The 13,628-nt window shown below is 39.7% G+C and overlaps 1 protein-coding gene across 41 annotated transcripts in view; it reads left to right on the forward strand.

Annotated features, from left to right (window-relative positions):
• LOC100737336 (NBPF family member NBPF6-like) overlaps positions 1 to 13,628 on the forward strand; it is a 117,506-nt gene that overhangs the window by 43,116 nt on the left and 60,762 nt on the right. The window lies entirely within an intron of this gene.

Here is a 13,628-nt window from a genome sequence, read left to right on the forward strand (position 1 = left end):
GGTGACCTTCTTACAGAAAATAGAGTTGTAGCCTCTCGTACTTCTGGTGTGTGCCCCCCTTGTGGCCAAAGTCTGTGTGGGGGCTTGGTGTAGGCTTCCTGATGGGAGCAGCTGATGCCTGCCCACTGGTAGGTGGAGCTGATTTAATCCCTCTGGTGGGTGGGGCTTAGTCTCTGGTTGGGATTAGAGGCAGTTGTGTGCCTGAGGGGTCTTTAGGTAGCCTGTTTACTGAGGGGCAGGGCTGTGATCCCACCTGGGTTGTTGTTTGCCCTGGGGCTTCTCAGTAGCTGGCTGTTGGGGGGGCCAGGTTTTCCCAAAATGGCCACCTCCAGAGAAAGGCAGTGCTGCTGAATATTCCCAAGAGCTTCGCTTTCAATGTTCTTCCCTCAGAACAAGCCACATTCACCCCTGTCTTCCCAGGATGTCCTCCAAGAACTGTGGTCAGGTTTGACCCAGATTCCCTTGGAGCCTTTGCTTTGCCCTGAGACCCAGTGTACATGAAAGTCTGTGTGCGCCTTTTAAGATTGGGGTCTCCGTTTCCCCCAGTCTGGTGGAGCTCTTGCGCACAAGCCCCAATGGTCTTCAATGCCAGATGCTCTGGGCTCTTTCTCCCTGTGCCAGATCCCCACCCGTGAGAGTTTGATGTGTGGCTCAGAACTCTCACTCCTGTAGGTGAGTCTCTGTGAAGCAATTAGATTCCAGTCTGTGGAGCTTCCCCCCAGGGAGGTATGGGGTTGTTTATATCGTGAAATCGTGAAATCGCCCCTCCTATCTCTTGATGTATCCTCCTCTTTTTCTTCTGGAGTAGGGTGTCTTTTTTAAGGTTTCTGGTCCATTTGGGTGAAGAGTACTCAGTCTTTAGTTGTGAAGGTTGTTGTTTTTAGGAGAGAAGTTGAGCTCCAGTCCTTCTATTCTGCCATCTTAATTCCGTCTCCATCGTCTTTTTTTTTTTTTTTTTTTTTTTTTTTTTTTTTTTTTTTTTTTTTTTTAAGGATACTGAAGAGAATTTTGTGGTTTATTTTTATTCTTTGTCTTTTTGCCTTTTCAAGGACCTCTTCCCACAGCACATGGAGGTTCCCAGGCTAGGGGTCGAATCATAGGCCGGTATTGCCGGCCTATGCCAGAGCCACAGCAACGCAGGATCCGAGCCGCGTCTGCAACCTACACCACAGCTCACGGCAACGCCGGATCAGAACTCACTGAGCAAGGCCAGGGATTGAACCCACAACGTCATCGCTAGTCGGATTCGCTACCCACTGTGCCACGATGGGAACTCCCATCATCTTTATTTTAAATTCTATTTTGTCTGATAGGAGGATTGCTACTCCTGCTTTTCTATAATTTCTTTCTTTCTTTCTTTCTTTCTTTTTTTTTTTTTTTTTTTGTCTTTTTGCTTTTTCTAGGGCCACTCCCAGGTCATATGGAGGTTCCCAGGCTAAGGGTCTAATTGGAGCTGTAACCGCCAGTCTACACCAGAGCCACAGCAATGTGGGTTCCAAGCCGCATCTGTGACCTACACCACAGCTCATGGCGACACCGGATCCTTAACCCACTGAGCAAGGTCAGGGATTGAACCCACAACCTCATGGTTCCTAGTCAGATTCATTAACCACTGAGTCACGATGGGAACTCCTGCTTTTCTGTCATTTCCATTTGCATGTAATATTTTCTTCCATCCCCTCACCTTACGTCTGTATGTGTCCTGAGATCTGAGGTGGGTCTCCTGTAGATAGCATATACATGGGTGTTTTGCATCAATTCAGTAGCCTTTTTCTTTTAGTTCGAGCATTTCATCCTTTTACATTTAGTGTAATTAAGGATAAGTATATACTTATTGTTGCTTTATTAATTTTTTTTGGATTACTATTTCGCATCTTTTTTCTTCCCTTCCTCTCTTTGTTGTCTTGTCTTTTTTCTTTTTTCTTTTTTTTTCTAGGGCCGCACCCGCAGCATATGGAGGTTCCCAGGCTAGGGGTCTCATTGGAGCTGTAGCTGCTGGCCTACACCAGAGCCACAGCAATGTGGGATCCGAGCTGTATCTGCGACCTACACTACAGCTCACAGCAATGCTGGATCCTTACCCCACTGATCAAGGCCAGGGATTGAACCTGCCACCTCCTGGTTCCTAGTCACATTCTTTAACCACTGAGCCATGATGGGCACTCCTTTGTTGTCTTTTCTTGTGATTTGGTGACCATCTTAACGTTATGCTTGGCTTGTTTTTTTCTTTTTTATGTGTGTGACCATTGTAGTTATTTGATAGTGGTTCCCCTTATATTTTGATATATCATCTATATGTGTGCAGAGTTGTTTCTGCTTGCTGGTCTCCTTACTTTCAAATGCATTTTCAGTGTTCTTCATTTGTCCTCTCCTCTTCACATGCTTGCTAGATTAGGTATCATATTTGTCAAGGAGTGATATCCTCCTTTTAAAGTATCTTTGCCTTTACCAGTGAGCTTTTTCATTTGTAATATTCTTGTTTCTAATTGTAGCTTTTCCTTTTCTGCTTAGAGAAGTTCCTTTGGTAGTTGAAGTAGCGCTGGTTTGGAGGTGCTGAATTCTCTTAGCTTTTGCTTGTATGTGAAGCTTTTGATGTCTCCATCAAATCTGAAGGAAGGCTTGGATGTGTAGAGTATTCTTGGTTCTAGGTTCCTCCTCTTTGTCACCTCAAATATATTTTGCCACAGGCTTCTGGCTTGTAGAGTTCTGGTGAGAGATCAGCTGTTATCCTTATGGGAATTCCCTTATATGGAATTTGTTGCTTCTTCCTTATGGCGTATAATATTTTTCTTTGAATTTAATTTTTGCTAATTTGATTAGTTATGTGTCTTGATGTATTTCTTCTGGGGTTTATTTTGTATGGTATTCTCAGTGCTTCCACTTGAGAGAGTGTTTCCTTTCCCATATTTGGAAACTTTTTGGTTCCAATCTCTTCACATATTTTCTCTGGCCCTTTCTCTCTCTCTTCTCCTTCTGGAAACCCTGTGATGCATATGTTGGTATATTTAATGTTGTCCCAGAGGTCTCCTAGACTCTCAGTTTTTTCATTCTTTTTTCTTTATTCTTTTCGGTAGCAGTGATTTCCACCGCTCTGTCTTCCACCTCACTTACTCCTTCTTCTGCTTCCATTAACTTGCCATTGGTTCCATCTACATTATTTTTCATTTCCGCTATTGCATTATTCATTTTGTTCTTTTTTTTTTTTTGGTCTGATTCTTCTTTTTATTAAACAAAATCCAAAATATGATCTACTCTTTTATTTTTTATTTATTTTCCCACTGTACAGCAAGGGGATCAAGTTATCCTTACATGTATACATTACAATTACATTTTTTCCCCACCCTTTGTTCTATTGCAACATGAGTATCTAGACAAAGTTCTCAATGCTATTCAGCAGGAAATCCTCTAGCTCTTTGTTAAACATTTCTTTTAAGTTTTCAATCTGTGTCTCCATTTTTTTCCCCAAGATCTTGGATCATCTTTACTATCATCACTCTGAATTCTTTTTCAGGTAAATTGCCTGTCTCATCATTTAGTGGTTTTTGTGTGTACCTTTGTCTGAAAGCTGCTGTTTTGTCATCTCAGAGAGTCTACCGTTCTGTTTCTCGTCCCCTTGACAGTTGGTATGTAGATGTTGAAGCAGGTGCCTAGTCCTGGAGTTCTGAAGGGTGGTAGTGTACCCAGAGCATGTGTTGGGAGTAACAGTATTATGCCTCTTCTCCTGTAGCTGGAGGCTAGGTTTGTGGAGGACTGTTTCCTTTTTAACTGCTTCAGACTATTTGGCTAGAGTTCGTCCTCCATTTTTGGCTGATCTCGTTGCAGGTGGGGAACTTCCCAGGGTGCAGGAGTTATTCCTCTTTCCAGCTCCCTCCTTGTTGAGCAGGTCCCTTTCCTTTTCTTTTTCTCGTGTTCTTCTCTCTTACGTCCTGTCTGGTTTTGTAATGTTTTACTTGTTCTGTCATAAGCTTGAAGTCTTTTGTCAGTTTTTCACAAATTTTCTGCATGAATAGTTCCACATGGCATTCCTGTCCTGGCACAGTGGTTAACGACTCTGACTAGGAACCACGAGGTTGTGGGTTCGATCCCTGGCCTTGCTCAGTGGGTTAAGGATCCAGTGTTGCTGTGAGCTGTGGTATAGATTGCATACATGGCTCAGATCCCGAGTTGCTGTGGCTCTGGTGTAGGCCAGTGGCTGCAGCTCCTATTGGATCCCTAGCCTGGGAACTTCCATGTGCCGTGGGAGTGGCTCTGGAGGGGGCAGGAGGACAAAAAAAAAAAAAGAAAAATATTTCCACATGTAGTTGTATTTGTGGGAGTAGATGAGCCTATGTCCTGCTACTCCACCATCTTAGACCTCCTCTGATAGCTTTATTATGATGTTGGAAGCAAAAGAACATAACCGAGAGCTTTTCCCAAGGAATGTTTAAAGATCTTTATGTAAATATTTATGTTGTGACTTATATACTTTTCAATTAAAGATCCTTAATTCAAGGGAAAAAATATACTTCATTTTTCTTCATTGTTATAGAATCATATGTTTTAGGAGTTCCTCCTGTGGCACAGTGGGTTAAGGATCAGGCATTGTCACTGTTGCAGCTTGGGTCACTGAGGTGGTATGAGTTTGATTCCCTGGCCCTGGAACTTTCACATGCCCTAGGCATGGCCAGAAACATAAAAGTAAAAATAGATCTGTGTGTTTTAAACTGTGGTTTGCAACCCATCTGTATCAGAATCTCCTGGGGTTGTTTATGTGAAATATGGCAGCTTGTAGGGACGCACACCCATTAAATCTCTTAAGACTGGATCTCAGGAGGTAGTTTGTATAATTTTCACAGCTGATTCCAAGGCACCTTAAATTTAAAAGCCGCTTTTGGAGTTCCCATCATGGCTCAGTGGTTAACGAATCCGTCTAGGAACCATGAGGTTGGGGGTTCGATCCCTGGCCTTGCTCAGTGGGTTAAGGATCCAGCGTTGCCATGAGCTGTGGTGTAGGCTGCAGACACAGCTCAGATCCCGCATTGCTGTGGCTCTGTCATAGGCCAGCGGCTACAGCTCCGATTTGACCCCTAGCCTGGGAACGTCTATATGCCATGGGAACAGCCCTAGAAAAGGCAAAAAGGCAAAAATAAAATAAAATAAAAGCCACTTTTATATTTTTAGACTGGAGATTCTGACAGAATGACACTAGAGTAAACATTCTTTTAAACTTCCAGCATTAGACCCTGAGCTTTTTTTTCATTCTGTTAGTTTTATTCTTTGTTCTATTTCCACCCTTTAAAAAAATCAAAAGTTACTATCTACCATATGATTATTGCTCCAAACCTTTTGTAGTTAAAGGAGGGATATGGCTCTGAATTCAGACCCCAAAGTAGTAAGTGACATCAAAGAAAGTCAACCAGTGAGTGGTTAAAACATCATTCTCATTAGAAGCATATTTACCTGATAATTGTCAACGTGCTCCTTTCAAAAAACAGTTCCTAGTATTTTCCCACAAATAATATGAAGTTATTCCTATGTGATTATGTTGTTACTAGCATGTAATTATTTACTCTCACTAATATTCTGACTTTAAATAATGTTATATAAAAATTTTCAGATCTTGGGTACTTAATATGCTATGAGATACATTTGGTTATTTGGGATTAGGGATGCAAAGAACATGTCTTATTCACCCTTCTTGACTCCCTAGAGTCTAAAATAGAGTGCTGAAATAATAACAGGTGCATAATTAGCACTTGTTTTCCCTTGTCACCTCCTTTCTTTTATCAGTATGGAGTTGGAACACAGAGATTGACTATATGTATGATGAGTTGACCCTTTGATCTCAAAATGTTGCCTGTATTTTCTCACTGCGCCTACTTCCAGTGTTGAAGTTGTTTTTTACAGTTCCCCTGTAGTAGAAAGCAAGTGATATATATTAAGAGCTGCAGGGTGTTAGATATCTTGACAAGCTTTTTTTGTTTTTTTCTGTTTATAGGTGCACCTGCAGCATATGGACGTTCCCAGGCTAGGGGTCAAATCAGAGCCGCAGCTGCCAGCCTGCTCCACAGCAACACCCGATCTGATCCACATCTGTGACCTGTGCCACAGCTTGTAGCAGTGCCGGATCCTTAACCCACTGAGTGAGGCCAGAGGTTGAACCCACATCCTCACCGACACTATATAGGGTTCTTAACCCGCTGAACCACAAAGAGCCCCCTTGAAAGGCTCTTTAAGAATGTTATATCATTCTTTCCTCCTAGCAGTGCTTTTTAAAGAATACAATTTACAATATTGTGTTAGTTTCAGGTGTACAACAGAGTGAATATATACGTATTTTTTCAGATTATTTTCCACTATAGGTTATTACAGTATATCAAATATAGTTCCCTATGCTATGGTGTAAATCCTTCTTGCTTATCTATTTTATTGATGCTAGTTTGCATTTGTTAATCCTATACTCCTTATTTATTCTTCCCCTCCTCCCTATTCTTTTTTCTAACCATAAGTTTCCTTTCTGTGTATGTGAATCTCTCTCTGTTTTGTAAATAGATTCATTTGTATAATTTTTTAGATTCCACATCTAAGTGATATACTATTTGTCCTTCTCTGACATATTGCACTAAGTGTAATATTCTCTAGGCCAATCCATGTTGCTGTAAATGGCAATGTTTCATTCATTCTTTCACACAGTAATATTCCACTGTGTGTATGTGAGGGCATATATATAATATAGAACAATCTTCTTAAGTCAGTCATCTGTTGATGGGCACTTGGGTCGTTTCCATGTCTTAGCTCTTGTAAATAGTAGTGCTGTGAACATTGGGGTGCTTGTATCTTTTCAAATAAGTTTTCGTCTTTCCTGAATTTACATGCAGCAGTAGGATTGCTGGATCATATGGTAGCTCTATTTTATTTTCTAAGGAACCTCCATACTCTTCCCCACGGTGGTCATACCAATTTACATTCCCTCCAACAGTTTAGGAGGGCTCCTTTTTCTCCACACTCCCTAGCATGTTTTATTTGTCGACTTTTTGTTGATAGCCATTCTGATACCTCATTGTACTTCTGATTTGCATTTCTTTAATAATTAGTGATGAGCATTTTTTCATGTGCTTCTTGGCCATTTATATCTGCTTTGGAAAAAAATGTCTATTTAGATATTCTGCCCATTTTTTGATTGGGTCATCAATTTTTCAATATTGAGTTGTAGAAGCTGTTGGTGTATTTTGGATATTAACTCCTTGTCAGTTGCATCATTTGTAAGTATTTTCTCCCGTTTTGAGGATTGTGTTTCATTTTGTTCATGGTTTCCTTTGCTATGCGAAAGCTTTTTAAGTTTAATTAGGTCGCATTTGTCTATTTTTCCTTTTATTTATTTTGCCTCGGGAGACTGAACTAAGAAAATATTGCCATGATTGACATCCAAGAAAGTTTTGCTTATTGTATCTTCTAGGAATGTTACGGTATCATGACTTAAATTTAGGTCCTGAGTCTATTTGAGTTTACTTTTGTGTATGACATGGGAGAGTATCCTAACTTCCCTGATCTACATGGAGCTGTCCAGCTTTCCCAGCCACATTTATTGAAGAGATATATCCTACATTGTGTAGTCTAGCCTCCTCTGTTGAAGATTGACTGTAGGTGTGTGGGTTTTTTCCTGGGTTCTCTGTTCTGTTCCATTGATCTATATGTTCGTTTTTGTGCCAGTACCATGCATTGTTGATTACTGTAGCTTAGGAGTACTCTCTGAAGTCTGGGAGGGTTATGCCTCCTCCTTTTTTCTTGTTCCCTCCAAATTGCTGTGGCAATTCTAGGTCTTTTGTGTTCCATATACATTTTAGGGTTATTTGTTCTAGTTATGTTTAAAATTGCATGGGTTTGCATTAAATCTGTAGATTGCTTTGGGTGGTGTGAGGATTTTTAAAATAGTAATTCTTCCAACTTAAGAGCATGGACTAGCTTTCCATTTCTTTGAATCATCTCCCATTTCCTTCATCAGTGTTTATAGTTTTCAGCACATAGGTCTTTCACTGCCTTGGATAAGTCTTTATTCATAAGCTTTTGTAGGGTGTTTTTTAAACAGGATTTTAAATAAGATTTTTTTCTTTTCTTTCTGCTGTTTTATTGTTAAAAAAGAAATGAACAGATTTCTGTATGCTTTGTATCCTTCTACCTTGCTGAATTCATTAATTAGTTCTAATAGTTTTTGTGTGGAGTCTTTAGGGATCTCTATATAGACATCTTCTAGTTTTACCTCTTCCCTTTAAATCTGGATACGTTTATTTCTTTTCCTTGGCTACTTGCTGTAGCTATGACTTCTGAATACTATGCTGAATAAAGGTGGTGAGAATGTGCATCTTTGTCTTGTCTGAATTTAGTGGGAAGTGTTTTAGCTTTTCCCTGTTCAGTATTATGTTGGCTGTGGGTTTGTCATAAAGCTTTTATTATGTTGAGATACATTCCCTCTATACCCACTTTGGTGAGTTTCTATCATGAATGGATGTTGAATTTTGTCAAATGATTTTTCTGCATCTGTTGAGATGATTGTGTTTTTGTCTTTCCTTTTGTTAAAGTGGTGTATCATATTGATAGATTTGTATATATTGGACCATGCTTGTGACCGTGGAATGAATCCAACGTGATTGTAGTGAATGATCTTTTTCATGTGTTGATGGATTTGGTTTGCTATTATTTTTCTTCTTTTTTGTTGCCACAGAACGCATGTGGAAGTTCCCAGGCCAGGGTTCAAACCCATGCCACAGCAGTGATGACACCAGATCCTTAAGCTGCTGTGCCAACTGGGAACTCCAGATTTGCTCATATTTTGTTGAGGCTTTTCTCATCTACATTTAGCAAAGATATTGGCCTGTAATTTTTTTTTTCCCTTTTTAGGCCACTCCAAGGCTTATGGAGTCCCCAGGCCAGCTACTAGATGTGAGCCACAGTTGTGACCCATACCTCAGCTGCAACAACGCTGGATCCTTTAACCAGCTGTGTTGGGCTGTGGATCTGACCTGCACCCTGGTGCTGCAGAGACACCACTGATCCTGGGGCATGATAGCAGGAACTCCTGGCCTGTGATTTTCTTTTTTGGTATTATCTTTGACTGGTCTTGGTATTAGGGTGATGCTGGCTTCATAGAATGAATTTCGATGTGTTCCTTCTTCTTCAATCTTTTGGAATAGTGTGAGAATAGTTATACATTTTTCCTTGGACATTTGGTAGAATACCCCAGTGAAGTTGTTTGGTTTTGTACGTTTGTTTGAAGGAGTTTTTTTGTTTTTTAAATTACAGATACCGTTTCACCTCTAGTGATTTGTCTCTTCAAATAATGGTTTTTCTTGACTCAGTTTTGTCAGTCTCTGTGTTTCTAGAAATGTGTCTATTTCTTCTCAGTTGTCGGATTTGTTAGCATACAATTCTTCATAGTATTTTAATTTTTTTTTGGACTTCTGTGCTACCAATTATTATTTTTGCTGTTTAATTCCTATTTTTTTTTGTCTTTTTTAGGGCAGCACTTGTGGCATATGGAGGTTCCCAGCCTAGGGGGCTCATTGGAGCAGCAGCTGCTGGCCTAGGCCACAACCAGAGCACTGCCAGATCCAAGCCCTGTCTGCGACCTGCACCACAGCTCATGTTAGTGCCAGATCCGTAAACCACTGAGCAAGGCCAGGGATTGAACCTGCATCCTCATGGATACTAGTCAGATTTGTTTTTGCAGAGCCATGATGGGAACTCCTAATTCCTAATTTTTATTTGGGTCTTTTTTCTTCTTGGTGAGCGTAGCTAGATATATGTTGATTTTGTTTATCTTTTCAAAAAACTAGCTCTTAAGTTTTATTGAGCTTTTCCACTGATTTTTGAATCATTATTTTATTTCCTCTCTGATCTTTATTATGTCCTTCCTTCTGCTGACTTTAGGTTGTATGTGTTCGTTCTCTCTTTCTTTTAAATGTTAGGTTAGGTTGTTTGAGATTTTTCCATGTTTCTTGAGTAAGGGCCTGTATCAGTATAAGTTTCCCTCTTAGAACTGCATTTGCTGTATCCCATAGATTTTTGAAAGGTTTTGCTTTCATTTTCATTTTTCTTGAGGTTATTTTATTTTTTTAATTTCATCATTCATCCATTGGGTTTTTCATAATGCTGTTTTGTCTCCATGTGTTCATTGTTTTTCCACTTTTCTTCCTGTGACTTATTTCTGGTTTCATACCATTGTGGTCAGAAAAGATGCTTGAAATAATTTCTGTGCTTTTATGTTTGTTGAGGCTTGTTTTGTGACGTAGTATGTAGTCATTCCTAGAGAGCATTCCATGCAAGGTTGGAGGGAATGTGTATTCTGGAGGTTTTTAGGGATGTAGCATCCTATAGATATTAAGTTCCACTGGTCTATTGTATCACTTAGGACACTTTCTATCTGAAGATCTGTGCCTTGATGTGAGTGAGGTGTTAAAGTCTCCTACTGTTACTGTATTCATGGCAACTTCTCTCTTATGTCTGGTACTGTTTATTTTATGTATTTGGGTACTCCTTATATTGAGTGCATATATGTTAAAGAGTGTAACATATGCACCCAATCCCTTCATTATTAGTGTCCTTCTTTATCTTTCTTTATAGCCTTTGTTTTAAAGTCTATTGTGTCTGATTTGGGCATTGCTATCCCTACTCTCTTTTTTCTTTTCTTTTCTTTCTTTCTTTCTTTTTTTTTTTTTTTTTTTTTTTTGCTGCAGCTGGGGCATGTGGAAGTTCCCAGGCTAGGGGTCAAAATGGAGCTGCAGCTGCCAGCCTACACCACAGCCACAGCAATGCCAGATCTGAACCATGTCTGCTCATGGCAACACCAGATCCTTAACTCACTGAGTAAAGCCAGGAATTGCACTCGCATCCCCATGGTTGCTAGTTGGGTTTGTTACCAGTGAGCCATGATGGGAACTCCCTATCCCCACTTTCTTGTTGTTTCCATTTGCATGAAATATCTTTTTCCATTCCCTACTTTTAGTCTCTTATCATTTGCCCTGAAATTGGTCTCTTGTAGGCAGCATATTGTAGGTTCTTTTTTTTTAAAAAAAATCTAATCTTCCACTCTGTCTTTGGATCAGAGATTTTCATCCATTGACATGCAAAGTAATTATTAATAGGTATGTACTTACTGCCGTTTTAATCCACGTTTTCCAGTTGCTTTTCTAGTTCTTCTTTGTTCACTTCTTCTGTTTTTCCTTTGTGGTTTGATGATTTATAGTATGCTTGAGTTCCTTTCTTAGTGGTTTTAGTGAATCTGTTGTGTATTTTTTATTTGTGGTTACTACCCTGGCTTTCAGGTGTGTTGATCCATAACTATATCAACTTGTTTAAACTGGAAGTCATACTACTTCAGACACATCCTAAGGGATACACATTTTTATACCCCCTCCCCCACATCTTGTGATTTTGGTGTCCTATTTTACACCTTCATGCTCATCCTCTGTTATTTGTGTTTATACTTGCTTTTACAGTTTTTATTGTTTTATTTATTTAAAAAAAAGTTTTCTCAGCACATGGAAGTTATCAGGTTAGGAGTCGAATTAGAGCTGTAGCTGCTGGCCTGCACCATAGCCACAGCAACATGGCATCTGATCCGCATCTGCAACCAACACCACAGCTCATGGCAACGCCGGATCCTTAACCCACTAAGCAAGGCGAGGGATTGAACCCGCATCCTCATAGATAGTGGTTGGGTTCATTAACCACTGAGCCACGACAGGAAGCCCCACTTTTTATTTATTTATTTTTTATCTCCACTGGCTTATAAGTGATCGGTTCTTTTATTATGATTTTCTGTTCCCATAGATTCTTGCTTCTTTTCTATTTATAGAAGACCCTTCAGTATTTCTTTAGGGGCAGGTTTAGCCTTGCTGAATTCTTCCAGTTTTTACTTCCTTGAGAAATTCCTTTTCTCTCCTTCTATTCTAAATGATAATTTTGCTGAGTAGAGTATCCTAGGTTGCAGGGTTTTCCCTTTCAAACTTCAAATAGCTGATGCTGCTCCTTTGGCCTGCAAAGTTATATATAGTGGTGTGTATACATATATTCCTTTTCAGGTTCTTTTCCCATACAGATTATTACACAGTGTTGCGTAAACTTCCCTGTGCTATACAGTAGGTTCTTGTTACCTGCTGTCTCTTTTATGTATAGTAGTGTGTGTATATTACTCCCAACACCCTGATTTATCCCTCGCTCCATGTTTCCCCTTTGGTAACCATAAGTTTGGTTTTGAGATCTCTGAATCTGTTTCTGTTTTGTGATTTTATTGTGTCCATTCTATTAGATTCTACATATTAGTGAACTCATATGATATTTGTCTTTTGTCTGACTTACTTCATTTAGTATGATAATTTCTAGGTCTATCCCTGTCGCTAAAAAGAGAATCATTTCATTCTTTTTCATGGCTAATGCTCCACTGTGTGTATGTACCACATCGTCTTTATCCAGTCTTCTGTTGATGGACATTTAGTTTGCGTCCATTGTAAATAGTGCTGCAATGAACATTCGGGTGCATGTATCTTTTTGAATTATGGTGTTTGCTGGCTATATGCCCAGGAATGGGATTGCTAGATCATATGGCAGCTCTATATTTATTTTTTTAAGGAACCTCCATACTGTTCTCCACAGTGGTCATACCAACTTACATTGCCACCAGAGTATAGGAGGGTTCCCTCTTCTCTATACCCACTCCATCATTTCTTGTTTGTAGATTTTTTCTTTTTAGGACTGCCCCTGTGGCATATGGAAGTTCCTGGGCTAAGGGTCGAATTGGAGCTGCAGCTGCTGGCCCGTGCTACAGCTACAGCAATGCCAGATCCGAGCCACATCTGCAACGTATGCCACAGCTTGCTGCAACACCAGATTGAAATGGATACTAGTCGGGTTCTTAACCTGCTGAACCACACTGGAGACTCCTGTAGACTTTTTGATGATGGCCATTCTGACTGGTGTGAGGTGATACCACATTATAGTTTTGATTTACCTTTCTCTAATAATTAGTGATGTTGAGCATCTTTTCATGTGCTTTTTGGCCATCTGTCTGTCTTCTTTGGAGAAATGACTGTTTAGATCTCCTGACCAATGTTTAATTGGGTTGCTTGTTTATTTGATATAAAGATGTGTGAGATGTTTATATATTTTGGAGCTCAATCACCTTTTGGTCACGTTGTTTGCAAATATTTTCTGCCATTCTGTGGGTTGTCTTTTAATTTGGTAATGGCTTGCTTTGCTGTGCCAAGACTTTTAGGTTTAACTAGGTCCCATTTGTTTGTTTTTATTTTCATTGTCTAGGAGGAAGACAAAGAAAAGATATTGTTGAGATTTATGTCAAAGAGTGTTCCACCTATGTTTTTCTCCAGGACTTTTATAGTATCTGGTCTAATATTTAGGCGTTTAATCCATTTTGAGTTTAATTTTTGTGAACAGTTTTAGAGGGTGTTCTAATTTCATTCTTTTACATGTAGCTGTCTAGTTTTCCCAGCACCGCTAATTGAAGAGACCATATCGTTTGAAGTCAGGGAGCCTGATTCCCTTCAGATTCGTTTTTCTTTATCAAGATTGCTTTGGTTATTCAGAGATCTTGAGTTTTTTAATGACAGTTTGTCTTTTCTGTTTTTACATCCTCACTG

Source organism: Sus scrofa, chromosome 4, assembly GCF_054392235.1.
Source record: "Sus scrofa isolate SSC_HxYL_T2T_F1_AM1 chromosome 4, Sscrofa_HxYL_maternal_Yorkshire_Landrace_v2.0, whole genome shotgun sequence".
Lineage (NCBI taxonomy): Eukaryota > Metazoa > Chordata > Mammalia > Artiodactyla > Suidae > Sus > Sus scrofa.